This window comes from Oryctolagus cuniculus, chromosome 7, assembly GCF_051225735.1.
Source record: "Oryctolagus cuniculus isolate XC-2025 breed Fujian yellow rabbit chromosome 7, ASM5122573v1, whole genome shotgun sequence".
In the NCBI taxonomy this organism is placed as follows: domain Eukaryota; kingdom Metazoa; phylum Chordata; class Mammalia; order Lagomorpha; family Leporidae; genus Oryctolagus; species Oryctolagus cuniculus.
The window spans coordinates 149,488,014-149,503,253 of NC_142873.1; the positions used below are offsets into that span (position 1 = coordinate 149,488,014).

General features: G+C 51.1%; 1 protein-coding gene across 6 annotated transcripts in view; it reads right to left on the minus strand.

The window, feature by feature from the left end:
* CDC42 (cell division cycle 42) overlaps positions 1–12,632 on the minus strand; it is a 44,339-nt gene extending 31,707 nt beyond the window's left edge. For 3 of the 6 annotated variants that reach the window (XM_002715991.6, XM_070079123.2, XM_008265714.5), the window contains exon 1: positions 12,607–12,632. The gene's annotated coding sequence lies outside the window, so the exon portion shown is untranslated. Of the gene's footprint in view, positions 1–41; positions 10,435–10,939 lie in introns of those variants that run through there. The other 3 variants (XM_089299208.1, XM_089299207.1, XM_070079125.2) reach the window with 3 other exon arrangements.
* Positions 12,633–15,240: the final 2,608 nt, after the last annotated feature.

The following is a 15,240-nucleotide window of genomic DNA, read 5'->3' on the forward strand; positions in this document are numbered from 1 at the left end:
GTGAACATAGATTAAGAAAAATGTTCAGCAATACCCTATACCTTGTGCGGTTGTGTGAGTGCAGCCTGTTGAAATCCTTGCTTAGTACGTACTAATTTGATCTTCTGTATATGAAGGTAATTGAAAATGAAACTCGATGAAGGGCAGGATGGGAGAGGGAGTGGGAGAGGGGAGGGCCGCGGGAGGGAGGGAGGTTGGGGGTGGGAGCCACAACAATACAAAAGTTGCACTTTGTAAATTCACATTTATTAAATAAAAAAAAGAATAATAAAAAAAAATGTTTGTGTCCCCACAGTGGGTTATGAGCACTAAGGAGTCCTGGCTGTTCCACTTCCAATCTGGCTCCCGGCTAATGTGCCTAGGAGAGCAGCAGCAGACAGCCCCAATGCTTGGGCCCCTGCACCCACCTGGGAGGCCCAGAAAAGAGCTCCAGGCTCCTGGCTTCAGCCTCGACCAGCCCCAGCTCTTCTGGACATTTGGAGTGTGAAGAGCAGATGCAAGATAGCTCTCCCCACCCACCACGCACCACCCCCAGCAACATGCCCCATCTCTCTCTCTCTCTGTAAGTCTGTTTTTCAAATAAATCAATAAACAGACCTTTATTTAAAAGAAAAAAAATTATTTTAATAAAACTGTCCAAGGGCTGGCGCTATGGCACAGCGGGTTAACGCCATGGCCTGAAGTGCCGGCATCCCTTATGGGTGCCGGTTCTAGTCCCAGCTGCTCCACTTCCTATCCAGCTCTCTGCTATGGCCTGGGAAAGCAGAAGATGGCCCAAGTCCTTGGGCTCCTGTACCCACATGGGAGACCCAGAAGAAGCTCCTAGCTCCTGGCTTCAGATCAGCGCAGTTCTGGCCATTGCAGCCATCTGGGGAGGAAGACCTCTCTCTCTGCCTCTCCTCTCTAACTCTGACTCTCAAGTAAAAAATAAATAAATCTTTAAAAAATAAATAAATAAATAAATAAATCTGTCCGAAAATTTTTGGATCACAAACAGAACCATTTATTACATGAATCTGGGAGCCAGCATTGTGGCAAAGTGGGTTAAGGCTCCTTCGGCGACAATGGCTTCCCATATGGGCACAGGTTGGAGACCTGGTGGCTCCACTTCCAATCCAGCTCCCTGCTAATGCTTCTGGGAAAGAAGCAGAGGATGGCCCTGGTGCTTGAAGCCCTGCACCCACATGGAAGACCCAAAAGAGGCTCTGCCATGCTCCTGGCATCCACGTGGCCCAGCCCCAGCAGCTGCAGCCATTAGAGGAGTGAACCAGCCAATGGAAAATTTGTCTCTGCTCTCCCTCTCTCTAACTCTTTCAAATAAAAAAAAAAAAATCTTAAAAAAAATAGACTTTGAAATTACTGCAAGCTTATCAGAATACCGTAAAATAATAAAATACTCAAACTAGTATCACTGACCCAAGAGGAAACTGAACACACTGACCCCATTTCAGAGTCTTGGAGACCCCACAATTGTGACACGATTTTTCTGTTCATGGATCTGACCTAATGAGAACCAACAGCAAGCTGTAAGGACAGTGCATCTTCACCAACATGTAAGACATGCAGTAGGAAAGGGGGTCAATCCTGAAGATAAGAGGTGCATTTTCCAGGGTGCAGTGAGGGGAGCTGGGGCAGTATGTGACAAGAAAGAAAGCGCAAAATCATGCTAAAATTGTCAAATACAAAGAACGTACAGATCACTAGTTCAAGCTCCCAAAAAAACTTAATTTCTGGTATAAGTGATCACAGATTAAGAAAAAATTTCATAGCAGCAGCTATTTGAAAAGTCTCTGGATCAGAAACAGAACGGGTAATGACGTGAGCTGCAGAGTAGCAGAAGCTTGGCTTTGAAATGACTGCGAGCTTTTCAGAAGACCTGACAAGAGTCAAATACTCACGCTGGTGTCACCGACCCAAGAACAGAGGAAACTGGACACTGTGGCTCCATCTCACAGGCTTCCCCTGCAGCCAGGGACAGTCACTTCTGTCCTCATGCTGGCCTGCTTCCCCCCTCCAAACCTGTGCCTGATTTTAAGTGGAGATGGAGCTACTGCCTATGGATACCCCAAAGATGCCTCTCGTACACATCATGGGCAGTCCCACCCCTAGGAGGGTTCAAATGAGCGTAACTGGACCACCATTCTCCAGTGGAGTTTAGGCCACAGCAAGAATAAATCAAATCCACGCCTCTCCTGGAGTCTCCACCACTCACCTGCCTCAGAAACCTAAAGGAAACTTTTCCCATTTTTGTACCCACAGCAAACATTTGGCCACACCAACAGCTATGAGCTGTATGGAGATTACTGACTCACCAAACACTAGTGTTTCCCAGTTCGTGTTTTGCAAAAAATCAGTATTCCATGGTGGGGGTTGCAGGGGACAGAACTCCATCAACCAAGTATAAGGAAACATCAAATTAAACAGATTCTCTGATGACCTTAATTTCTCTGAACATCTAATGAATTTATACACATGAATTTGCAAGATGGGGATAGAGTTTGATACTCAACCCAACATAAATATCTTTCAGGTACTCTGAAACGTAGGCATTATTCGAAAACCTAAAATTATTCCTTACACCATCTTGACTGGTTTATGAGCTACTCAAATGTTCCAACACTTCCTTTCGCCCTGTGATGAACAAAGTAAATAAAATCCATGACCTAAAATAATTCAAGCATAGCTTAGCTTGTATTTGAGGCACTATCTCAATACTTTCTATTTTACTTTATATTTGAGGCACTATTTCAATACAAACAAATTATATGAGATAGTGATTTAAACAAATCAGAACTGAACTGACATTCATAGGAATTATCTTTTCCAAGTTATATAATACATGAATGTTTCTATTTTAAAATCTAATGATTTAATTTAAAAACATACTGTTAATTAAACAGTAAAAATATGGTTTTCAAGGAAATTATTAAGTGATATGGATAGTTTAACTCCATTTCAGGAGAGATTTAAAACTCACTCTGCCCACAGCATTGTGAGTGAGCAGCAACAGTGAGCTGTATCACAATGACTCTGAAACCAGAGGAAGACAATCATTCTTTAAGAAACTTCATCCATGGGGGCTGGCACTGTGGCGTACTAGGATAAAGCCTCGCCCTGCAGTGCCAACATCCCACATGGGCTTCTCCACTTTCAATCCAGCTCCCTGCTAATGCTCATGGGAAAGCAAAGAAGATGGCCCAAGTGCTTGGGCGCCTGCACCCACATGGTAGTCCTGGAAGAAGCTCCTGGCTCCTGGCTTTGGACAGGCTCACCTCCAGCGCTGCGGCCATTTGGGGAGAGAACCAATGGATGGAAGACCTTTCTCTGTCTCTACCTCTCTCTGTAACTATCTTTCAAGTAAATAAAATAAATCTTAAAAAAAAAAAAAAAAACCTTCATTCACTTTTCATTCAGCTGATTTTAGATTGAAAAATAAGCCAAAAACATTACAAATATCCTTCAACTGCCCACCAACACAGCAAATGGACTGCAGCTCAAATTTTGCTCATGTTTTCTATTAAATGTATCCTTTTTCCACACACCCGAACACTGTTCAACATGGTACTCCCCAATTCCAGCTCCACCTCCCGCCTTGGGTTCATCTGTTCCTTCCTCAATTTGTTCTCAAACCGCTCCTCCCCTCCAGGGGCGACAACAGTGACAATTCTTCAACTGAATGAATGACTTGGGGGAAAGAGGAGACAGGATGGTTCATAGGTACAGGGGGTTAGTTCTGTAAGAGGAATAACTTGTAATAAATATTTAACTGAATAATCAAAATAGCTAACAAAGGACTTTTAATGTTCCCAATAAAAAGAAATATCTGAGGTAACAGATATGCCAAATACCCTGATCTGATCACCACACACTACATACATATATGCTGAAACACTACACTATACTGCATAAATATGTACTATTACCATGTGTCTATTAAAAATACACATGGGGGGGCCAGCACTGTGGTGTAGCAGGTAAAGCCACCACCTGAGTGCCGGTATTCCATATGGGCGCTGGTTCGAATCCTGACTGCTCCACTTCTGATCCAGCTCTCTGCTATGGCCTGGGAAGGCAGTGGAAGATGGCCCAAGTCCTTGGGCTCCTGCACCTGCATGGGAGACCTGGAAGAAACTCCTGGCCCCTGGCTTCAGATCGGCACAGCTCCAGCCATTGCAGCTGATCAGGAGTGAACCAGCAGATGGAAGACCTCTCTCTCTGTGTAATTCTTACAAATAAATTAATTAATTAAAAAAATACATATGGTGGGTGCTGGTGCTATGGTGTAGTGGGTAAAGCCACCTGCAATGCCGGCATCCCATATGGGGGCCAGTTCAAGTCCCGGCTGCTCCACTTCCTATCCAGCTCTCTGCTAATACACCTGGGAAAGCAGTGGAAGATGGCCCAAGTCCTTGGGCCCCTACACCGACATGGGAGACCCAGAAGAAGCTCCTAGCTCCTGGCTTCCAATCAGCCCAGCCCCAACCATTGCAGTCATTTGGGGAGCAAACCAGCGGATGGAAGTCTTCTCTCCCCACCCCACCGCCCATGTAACTCTGCCTTTCAAATAAATAAATCTTAATATATACACACATACACACACAAAACACACACAAGGAAGAGCATTCAGCATAGCAGCTAAGTCGCCACCTGGTAGATCCACAACCCTGCAACTGGTATCAAAGTACCTAAATCTCAGTCCCAGCTCTGCTTCCAATTCCATACTGCTGCTAGTGCACACCCTGGGAGACAGAGGTGATGGCTCAAGTACTTAGGTCTCTGCTACCTACATGGGAGACCCAAGTAACTTCCAGACTCCTGGCTTCAACCTGATCCTGCTCTACCTGATGCAGTCATCTGGGAAGTAAACCAGGAAATGGAAGATTTATGTCTGTGTCTATCCCCTTACCCTCCATCTATCTTTCTTTTTTTTTTTTTTTTTTTTTTTTTGACAGGCAGAGTTAGACAGTGAGAGAGAGACAGACAGAGAGAAAGGTCTTCCTTCCGTTGGTTCACACCCCCAAAGCCAGGAGCCAGGTGCTTCCTCCTGGTCTCCCACGCGGGTGCAGGGGCCCAAGCACTTGAGCCATCCTCCACTGCCCTCCAGGCCACAGCAGAGAGCTGGACTGGAAGAAGAGCAACCAGGACTAGAACCTGAAGTACCAGCGCTGCAGGTGGAAGATTAGCCTAGTGAGCCACAGCGCTGACCCCTCCATCTTTCAAATACAGTGAAAAATTAAAATATGAGGCAGGCATTTGCGCAGAGGTCAAGACACCTCTTGGGACACCTACATCCCATATCAGAATGTCTGTGTTCAAGCCCTGGCTCTGCTCCTGATTCTAGCTTCCTACTGATATGTACCCCGTGAGGCAGCAGGTGATGATGTAAGTGGCTGGGACCCTGGCACCCATGTGGAAAACCTGGATTAGGTTCCTGGCCCCTGGCCCAGCCTTAGCTATTGCAGGTATCTAGGAAATGACCCAGCAGATGAGATAGCACTCTTTCCTTTTTGTATATATTTTATTTGTTTGTGTGTGTTTGTGTGTGTTATGACTGGCTTTAAATATCCAACAGAAGCCAGCTCCAGGTGCCACTTAACAGAGACTAGACACAGGTGTACCTGACACATCACTCCCCAAGCTTTCCTGGCATGTGGGGTCTGCCAGCAACTTTAGCCAACCAAAAGCAACCTCTCCTTTGTCTCATGGTGGCACACAAATACTTTCCATGGCTGTCTTGATTCAAACAGGGTAGAGCCCTCTAGAGCACAGGTGGGGAACATCCAGACTGTGGGCCACATGAGGCCTGTGAACTCATCTGGTCTGACCCTGGCAAGGCAACTGCAAGTGGGACTCCAGATTCAATAAATGTACAGCAGGCTAATTTTTTAAAGATTTATTTATTTTTTAAAAAGCAGCACTACAGGGGGTGAGGGAGAGAAGGGGAGACAGGGAGAAAGAGGGAGAGGGATCTTCATCTGTTGACTTACTCCCCAAATGGCTGGAACAGCTGGAGCTGGGGCAGGTCAAAGCCAGAAGCCAGGAGCCAGGAGCCAGGAACGCAACCCTGGTCTCCCACTTGGGGTGGCAGGGACCCAGGTACTGTGTCATCTTCTGTTGCTTTCCCAGGCCATTAGCGGGGAGCGGGATCAGAAGTGGGCAGCCGGGACTTGAACCAGTGCTCGTACAGAATGGAGGCCTCACAGGTGGTAACTTAACCTGCTATGCCACAACGATGGCCCCAGCAAGGTAACTTTTAAGTTGATCGTTTTAATGGCCTGCGAGTAAATATCCAAATAGCAGTTGGCAGAAAACAGCTTCTTTACCCTGCTCTCGAGCACACACTGCACAGGAATAGCACTGCTGAACATCTCCACCGGAGCTCAGGAGAAAGGAAATGTATCAGAGAAATAAATGCAATCTTGTCCTTGAAAAACAGCAATTATTTTTTCAGGATGGCAGCTAAGAAGAACTAGACTTTAGTAACACTTTTCCTTGAGTGGAGATAATGTTTTATGCTTGCTTTGCTAAAATAAACTTTTTTAATTTTCCATTTGACCAGTTAAATGCCAACTCTGCATTTCATGTGAGTTTTCATAACCAGTATCAATCAGTCTGATCTTATGGTTTGGAAAATGGCCCAAGTACTTGTGCCTCTGCCACCTATGTGGAAAACCAGGATGGAATTCCTGGCTCCTTGCTTCAGCCTGGCCCAGACCTCTTCATAGCAATTAGTTTCCAATAAAACATCATTTAAGTTCAAAAATGTATAATTCACATACTAAACTAAAATTTACATTAATTATTACTAAGTGGGCAGTAGCATTTTTAGAATGTTAAACAATACAGCCGCTCCTAATAAAGAGCGCAGATAAACAACAGGCAAGAAACCCTGATTCCTTTAAAAGACGAACAGGCTTCAAATCACTCCTGGGACCTGCCCGGTAGCACAGCAGACTACACTGACACTGAGCGTACCAGCATTCCACACGGGGGTGCTGGTTACTGTCCCTGATACTCCTCACATTCAGCTTCCTGCTAATGCTCCTGGGAGATAGCAGATGTTGGTTTAAGGGCTTGGGCCCCTAGCAGGCACTTGGTAAATTCAGATGGAGTTCCAGGAGTCTCTGACCTGAACAGCCCAGGCTGTTGAGGCCATTTGGTGAATTAACCACCAATCGGAGATCTCTCCCTTCTTCCCTCCCTCACCTGATATTGTTGTCTTGGAAGCTGATGAAAACAAGTGATTTTTTTTTTTTAAGTAAAGAGGTGAAATTTTTAAATTTGTTTTTGGTTCATGAGATTGGTCTGGAGAGGGAACTTTTTAATATGTTTAGGTTGCAGACATTTGCAGAATGAACCAGCAGGTGGAAGATCAATCTCTGTCTCTACCCTTCAGTTACTCTTCCTAATTAATGAAAAATACATTTTGCTGCAAAAAAAAATTGAAAGCACGTATGAATATTAACTGAGCTAATCTTTGTAACACTGTGAGGTGGGCACTATTACCGCCTTATCTTTACAAGAGGTAAACCAAAGTCATAATGACATTATCTGGACTTCCCACAGGTAATAAATGGCAGAGCCAGGAGTTGAATCCAGCCAGTCTTACTACAGAGTCTACAGTTGGTCGGTTTGAATTATTTATTTAGTTATGAGGCAGAGAAAGAAGAGAGAGCTCCCATCTGCTAGTTCACTCTTTAGCCCACAATGGCCAGGGCTGGGTTGGGGCCAAAGCCAGGAATGCAACCCAGGTCTTTTTCACGAGTGAAGGAATCTGATTAACGAACCATCACTGCTGCATCTACACTGGCAAAGCTGGAATCAGGAGCTGGAACTGGGCACCAAACTCAGGCATTCCAGTATGGGATGTGGGCATCTTAACCAGCAGGCCAATCATCCCCAGGGTCTGTCGTTCCCCCTCTTCGTGGAGGAACGACACAGGACCCTGCGCTGTTCTTTTGTCTGCTCGGCCCTCCCCGGGTTTGCTGCTGGTTCTTCCCGGGTTGGCTACCGTCCCTTCCACCTCCGTGGAAGGGCGGTTCCCCCTAGCCACTTTCCCCACTTCCGCGGGGGAGCGGCACACCGCCGGCCGGCTCTCTCGGGGGCTGCACAGGTGTTCCTTCAGATAGATGTTCCTGGTGCATGTTGTCTATCTCCTCCTTTATAGTCCTCTTCCACCAATCCCAACTCTGCTACCCACACGCCGAGTACGCTGCTCTCCTCCAATCAGGAGCAAGTCCTACAGTTTATTGGTTGAACTGGAGGCAGCTGTGTAGAAGCTGTTTCCTCCTCTCCCAGCGCCATATTGTGGGAGAGCAGATGCATAGAATAAGTCTTAATTCCAGTAACTTAGTCTAGTCTGAGTTGCTCCCAGTTGCTCCCCACAAGGGTCTATACTTTTAATCACTTTACTTGTTTGAATGGATATCAGAAATATTTTCACCAATATAAATTTATTATTTAATTCCATTTTCCATGAACTTTTTAAAAAGTACCCTTGGGAATGGCGATGTGGCATAGCTAGTGAAGCCACTGCCAGAGGTGCCAGCATCCCATGTAGTCATCAGTTCGAGTCCTGGCTGCTCCACTTCCGATTCAGCTCTCTGCTACAACCTGGGATAGCTGTGGAAGATGGCCCAAGTCCTTGGCCCCCTGCACCTGCGTGGGAGACCTGGAAGAAGCTCCTGGCTCCTTGCTTTGGATCAGCACAGTTCCAACTGTTGCAACCATTTGGAGAGTGAACCAGCAGATGGAAGACCTCTCTGTCTCTCTCTGACTCCTTCTCTCTCTGTGTAACTCTTTCAAATAAATAAATAAATCTTTAAAAAAAAAATACCCTGGCACTTCCTGTCCACACTTTGAAGCACTGTAATGGCAGTACACACTTCAAGAATACACAGTGCAGAACACTTGGTTTCACGACAGAGTAAGCAGTTTTGAGATCAATGTCCCAAATGTGACTGTCACCAGTGAGAAAGAACTCTGACATCAAACGACTTATAACAGCAGCAATGGTAGACATAGCTGAAATGGGCGGTAATAAAAACTGCTTTAGGAAAAATATTTTGGACTAAAGGCATGAGTAACTAAAAGTAGAATCTGGTAAGGAACAAAGCATAAGATGACCAGGAACTTGACACTGCAGAGGGAAAGAGGAGGCAAAAAAAAAAAAAAAAAAAAAAGAGGAAAACAAACATTAACTGTGCTTAATTTTAGGAGAGTAAGAGAACTAGTTGTCAAGACTTCCCGGGGCTGGGCGCTGTGGCGTAGCAGGTAAAGCTCCGCCTGCAAAGCTGGCATCCCGTTTGGACACAGGTTCGAGACCTGTTCGAGACACTTCCCATCCAGCTCCCTGCTAATGCACCAGGGAAAGCAATGGAAGATGGTTCAAGTCTTCAGGCCCCTGCCACCCACTTGGGAGACCCAGAAGCAGCTCCAGACTCCTGCCTTCAGCGTGGCCCAGCCCCAGCCGCTATGGCAATTTGGGGAGTGGAAAATCTCTTTCTCAGTAACTCTTTCAAATAAATAAATAAATCTTTGAAAAAAAATCCCAAGTGATGCTATACTGTCCAAATAGATAAGATTTTCAGTCCAGTAAGATTTCCCAAGTGCTGGCAGCTGCAGAAGATCCTGGCCTGAACAGATGAGCAAGGTCAGGTAAATGGAGGTCCCCTATCATCGGTCCGATATGCCCAGTTATGGAGCTGACTGACAAAGCACAAAGCCACCTCAGGAGACATCACACAAAGGCCTATGGGATATGCAGGTGGGAAAAGGTTCCCCAGACATCATCAAGTTCATTCAGCTGACAAACATTTCTTGAAGCCTGCAGTGTGGCCGGCAGCACTCTAGAGCTGGGGATACAGCAGTGCCCGGGCCAGGCCAGAGCTCTGCCCTCAGGGAACTTAACTGGACAAGAAATGTATCTGGAAGACAACGGTGGACAAGGCTTTATCACAGAAGCCTGGAATGGGGCCCTTACCAACCTGGGCTACAGAGATCCATTTATGGGAGATAAAGGGACACAATGTTAACCCCTTCCTCTCAGGGGAGGGGTCATCACCTGTTCCTCATCCTCTCAACAAGAGAGACCTGCACTAAAAATCTATCTAGGCCAGCGCCACGGCTCAATAGGCTAATCCTCCGCCAGCAGCGCTGGCACACCGGGTTCTAGTCCCAGTCGGGGCACCGAACTCTGTCCCAGTCGCTCCTCTTCCTGCCCAGCTCTCTGCTGTGGCCCAGGAGTGCAGTGGAGGATGGTCCAGGTCCTTGGGCCTTGCACCCGTGTGGGAGACCAGAAGCACCTGGCTCCTGGCTCCTGATCAGCGCGGTGCGCTGGCCGCAGCGCCCCAACCGCAGCGGCCATTGAGGGGTGAACCAACGGAAAAGGAAGACCTTTGTCTCTCTCTCTCTCACTGTCCACTCTGTCAAAAAAAAAATCTATCTATAAATAAAAATACAACTGACTTCTACGTCTAAGCAAGCCTAACACCGCTCACCAGACATGCACGCAGACTGCACCTCAGTGCTTTCCTAACTTGACAGCTCCTGGATGAAAATATCTAATTACTCTAACCACTTCAAAAACAACCAGATCAAAAAACGCCAAGTGGAAAAGGAGACTAATAAAGAGAAACCATCCTTGCAGTGAGAGAAAGCTCCGGACCCTCTCGGCCTCTAAGCCTCCACCTACTCTAGGCCGTATATAGACCCGGCGTAACCAGGCACGTGTCGGCCACAGCAGGCGAGCATTTTCAGGCAACAGTGGGTGTGATACCTTCCAAGTAGTGGACAAGTAACTGCAAAAAGAGCTCATCTGTCATACTCAGTTATCAATCTCTTATCTCCTCAAGTCTAAAAACTTAAACTACCCTGGTACATTTCTAAAGAAAAGATACAAATTTATGTACACGAGGAAAGTTCTCAAATATTGACTCACGAAGTTCAGCAAGAGGCGAGTGTCACAACTGTGCGTTTCTCAAAAGAAAGCCCACCGAGGCTCCCAGCGCATTCAGAAGACCCCCCACCCCGCACCTGGCCAGCTCCACGGCCATCCGCGTCCTGACGCCCACACCACAGAAAGCTCAGGTGAACCCGTCACCCCTTAAGCAATCCATTCATCCGCACAAACGAGACGGGCTGGGAAAGACCTGTTCCGACACGAGCTACCTCCCCGCAGCGCCTACCACAGCTGGAGCAGCTGTGCCGGGCAGTGATCTCTCTGTGCGCTGCGCCTGGCACTCAGGGGAGACGGCCGCGGGACACCTCAAGGGGGACCCATCACAAAGTCGCTAGCAGTAAGTACTGTTTTGGTTCAAAATCCAAAATTAATTTTAATGATAAAGTGTCCAGCAAGCAACGACTGGGTGTAAAAACAGGTTTTCAACATATCCCTGCACGAGTCCACGTGGGTGGGTCCTCCGCCCCCAAGAAGTCCGCCATGGGGGGCGGTGGGGGGTCACAGAGCCTGGGGCAAAGGATCCCCCGGGCCCGGCCCGCTCCAGCAGAGCACGGTCCGCGCGGCGGGGCAGGTGCTCCTGAGACCTTAAACCTCCCCTTTCGGGCGGCGGCAGGAGCTCACCAGCACCTCCGCGCGGGAGCGTGGCAGGGCGGCCGGGGGCACCCACCCGGGACCGCCCGAGGCCCCGCGCGCCGCCGCCCTCTGCGGGGCCCCGGCTTGGAGGAGTGAAAGCGCTCGCCCCTCCGACGGCGATGACGTCATCGTCCACACCGCGTTTCCCCCGGACTTCAAGGGGAGGAAAAAAACAAATGAACAAAGAAAATGTCCCCCCACCCCGCCCCGGTCAGACGACCCCGCAGGCGGCCCCAGGACGGCTCCGCGCGGCGCTCCGGGACCGGCCCGCAAGGGAGGGCGCGACGGCGGGGGAGAGGGCGACGGCGGCTCGGGGGCACCGGGAGGGCGGCGGAGGCCGGCTCAGACCCGCCCCGGGCCGCGAGGCGCAGGCCCAGCCTTGGGCAGTGGGCGAGCTGCCCGCCCTGCCCGCGGCCACGGCCCCGCCGAGGTCGCAATTCCGCTCCCCTCCCCCGCCCGCCGCAAAATGTCCGCGGCGGCGCGCGGCGAAGCAGGAAGTGGAAGCCCGAGCGCGGTGGGCAGCACCCAGCCCTGCCACTCCGGGGCCCGGCGCCTGCCCGCCCGGGCGCCCGCGAGCGGCTCCACGGCCCCCGGCCCGGGACCAGGGCCCCGCCGCCCGCGCGCGGCCGACCGCGGGGACCGACCGCGGGGGAGGGGAGCCGGCGGCCGGGATGGGTGTGACCCCTTCCTTCCGCCGCTGCCCGGTGACAGCCCGGCCCCGCCCGCGCGCTCGGCCCGGCTCCCCGACCCCGGCCCAGCCCGGCTCCGCGACCCCGAGCCCCCCGCCCTCCCCGCCACAAGCCCCTGCCCGCGGCTCCCCCCACAGAACCCGGCCCGGGCGCCTCCGGAGGGCGCAGCGCGAGCCGCGCACTGCCCCGCGCTCCGCGCTCGCGGGCTCCCCGCGGTGCCTGAGCCAGGCTGCCCCCGACGACGGGGACAAGCAGGGCGCGGCGCGGCGGGGACGGGACCGCGGGGAAGCCGCATCCGCGGGGAGTCTCGGGCCCCGCACTCACCTCAGCTTCTCCACCGGGGCGTTGGCAGCACTGCGCGGGGTCTCCTCCGCTGCCGGACAGGGGCACGCACCTGACGTCAGCACGCAGGAGACGCACGGTTGGGTGCCTGCGGAAGTGGGAGGGACGGGGAGGGAGCAGAGGCGTGGGCGGTCCCGGGCGGTGCCTGCTCGCCCTGGCCCCGCCCGCGCCTCGCGCACGCGCAGTCTGGTGCGTCCGTTTGGGCTGTGCTCTGCACGGCTCTTTCCCGTGGTTGTGCTGGCGAGGATGCTGTGAGCTGCGGTGTTCCGAGCGCTTCCGCTGGCGAGTCTTCGGGGCTTTGCAACCTTGTGAAGCAAAGTATTCTCCCTGTTTTCGCAGAGAAAAGGAAACTTCTCCACGAGGGCCTGCGCGAGGTCACCCTGCCAGCCTGGGTCAGGGAGCTGCAGGCTGCTTTACTCTGTCTACACCGCGGTGTCCCTGCTGCAGCCTCCTGGGCCTCCCCGTGCCTCCCCACCACGGGCCTTGCGCCTCCTGCTTGCCCCTCTCGCCCAGGCCTTTGGGTGGCTCGCAGCCCTCAGGTGTTGCCGCTGCCCTGGGCCATCCTGCTGTCACCGCCCCTGCTCCTCTGCTCCCTTCTGGTGCGCGAGCCTCGGGAGAACAGGGCGCTCCTCGGTTATTCTCAGATGTCCCCCAGTGCTGGAGAAACATCGCTGATCTCAGGAAGGATTCCCTTACTGACCCACCAAGGCAGAGGCGTGATTCTGGTAGATCAGTAGGCGTGCTTTCTTTTGCGTTGTCTATGCATGAAGACGACACTTAGAGGGTCTGCTGTAGGCCTGGTGCTGAAGCTTTGCCTGTAGTAGTAGCTAACTGAAAGCACCCAGGATGGCTTCATGGCATAACAGGTTAAGCCACTAGCTGAGATCCACTGGCTCCAGTTCCCGCTGTTCTGCTTCCAACCCAGAGCCTTCTAATGCACCTGGGGAGGTGCAGAGGATGGCTCAAATGCTTGGGCTGCCGCCACCCGTGTTGGAAACCCAGATGTGTTTCCAGGCTCCTGGCTTCCCCATGTGAACCAGCGGATGGAAGATCTGTCTCTCCTTCTGTACACATCACTTTGCCTTTCACATAAATAAATCTTAAAGAAAACACAAAGCCACCCTAGGATATAAGAACTGTTACCCAACCCAAGTCCCATTTATGATGCCTAGACTGAAGTTCAAGCCTGTTAAGGGACTTGCCTGTGGTCACCAAGACTGGCTGTGGCAGCGCTGGGCTTCGGCTCAGGCGGCTGCCTGTAGTTGGCCACCAGGGTTTCCCAGCACAGGGAAGGCTGAGTATCGAGACCAGCAGACGGGAGCCAGCGAGTGGCAGCAGGTTCAGCCACCGCTTACCCTGCTCCTCCTTACTGCAGATCCAGAGTCCCGCCAGTGTCCCGGGAGGCGGCAGATGATGATCCAAGTACTTGGGTTTCTACCACCCAGGTGGGAGATCCCCGTGGAGCTCCGTGCTCCTGGCTGTGGCTGTTGCAAGCATTTGGGGTGTGAACCCGCAGATGGAAGATATTGCTCTCTGTCATTCTGCCCATCAAATAAATAAGCAAATCTTTTCTCTTTTTTTAAGAAAAGAGAGGGATCTGCAGGTGAACTTCAGCAGTATTCTACAGCCGATGACACCAACTGCTGACACACTGGTGTGCACCTTCAAGAACTTTTTCTATGTGTGTACACATTCATTGCACAAAAAGAGACTGCAGTCTGATGGATATATGATTTTATTTCTCAAAACTACACTATGAGCGGCTTTCCTGGTCAAGTGGAACACCATTTGTCAAGGCTGCTTTCCGAGTGTGGGCCCCACCTCCTGCCCTTGGAGTCTAGGTTGCCTTGGGCTTTTCCAAATTGTCCGTCACAGCAGTGCATAGCGCATTTTCTGAAGCTTGACAGCAGGTGATCATCTTCTCCCTCCATGAGACCAGCTGCCGGCGCCCATTCGGCTGTGTTGCAGGCCCATTGGTCCCCAGTGTCCTGTCTATCAGCGTCGCTGTCTTGATGGAATGCCACCTGCCCGTGGGCTTTTCCCGCCTTTGAGGACATGCACTTACCTAGCACTCTGTCTATCATGTTCTCAGGTTTTGTCAGAAGGGCTCCCCTCGCCTTGCCACAGCCCCACGTGTTAGAGGCCTTACTGCTTGATCCTCATCGACCCCGTTTCTTGCTGCTGGGTAGACCCCAGCCTCCTCGGGCCTGCTCTCCTCTGCCCCACTGGCTGTAGCTGCCTCGTATGAACCTGAAAGTCAGCCCCTGGGTCCCCAGCTTCCCTCCCCTCTGGTTACCATTGCTGTGTCCAGTGCACATCCTTCTGGTAACAGCGTTTCCACTTCTCCTCCCCCAACGTCCAATCCATGTGACTGTGGAGATGGCTCCGCCTGCATCTGCAGGGAAGGGCCGTGGCCCAGGCTTGGCCGTCGGGGGCGTTGCAGAAAGCCCTGCAGCCACAGCATTCCGACAACAGGCCTGGGCCCCAGTGAGCTCAACTCTGCAATTTTGGTCAGAACCGTCCAGTTCAGTGCACCTGTTTGCTGAGGGTAGGCTGTGACAGTGACACTGCTTGCTGCCAGCTTCCCACTGTGAGGGGAGAGTCTGCCTGAGAATG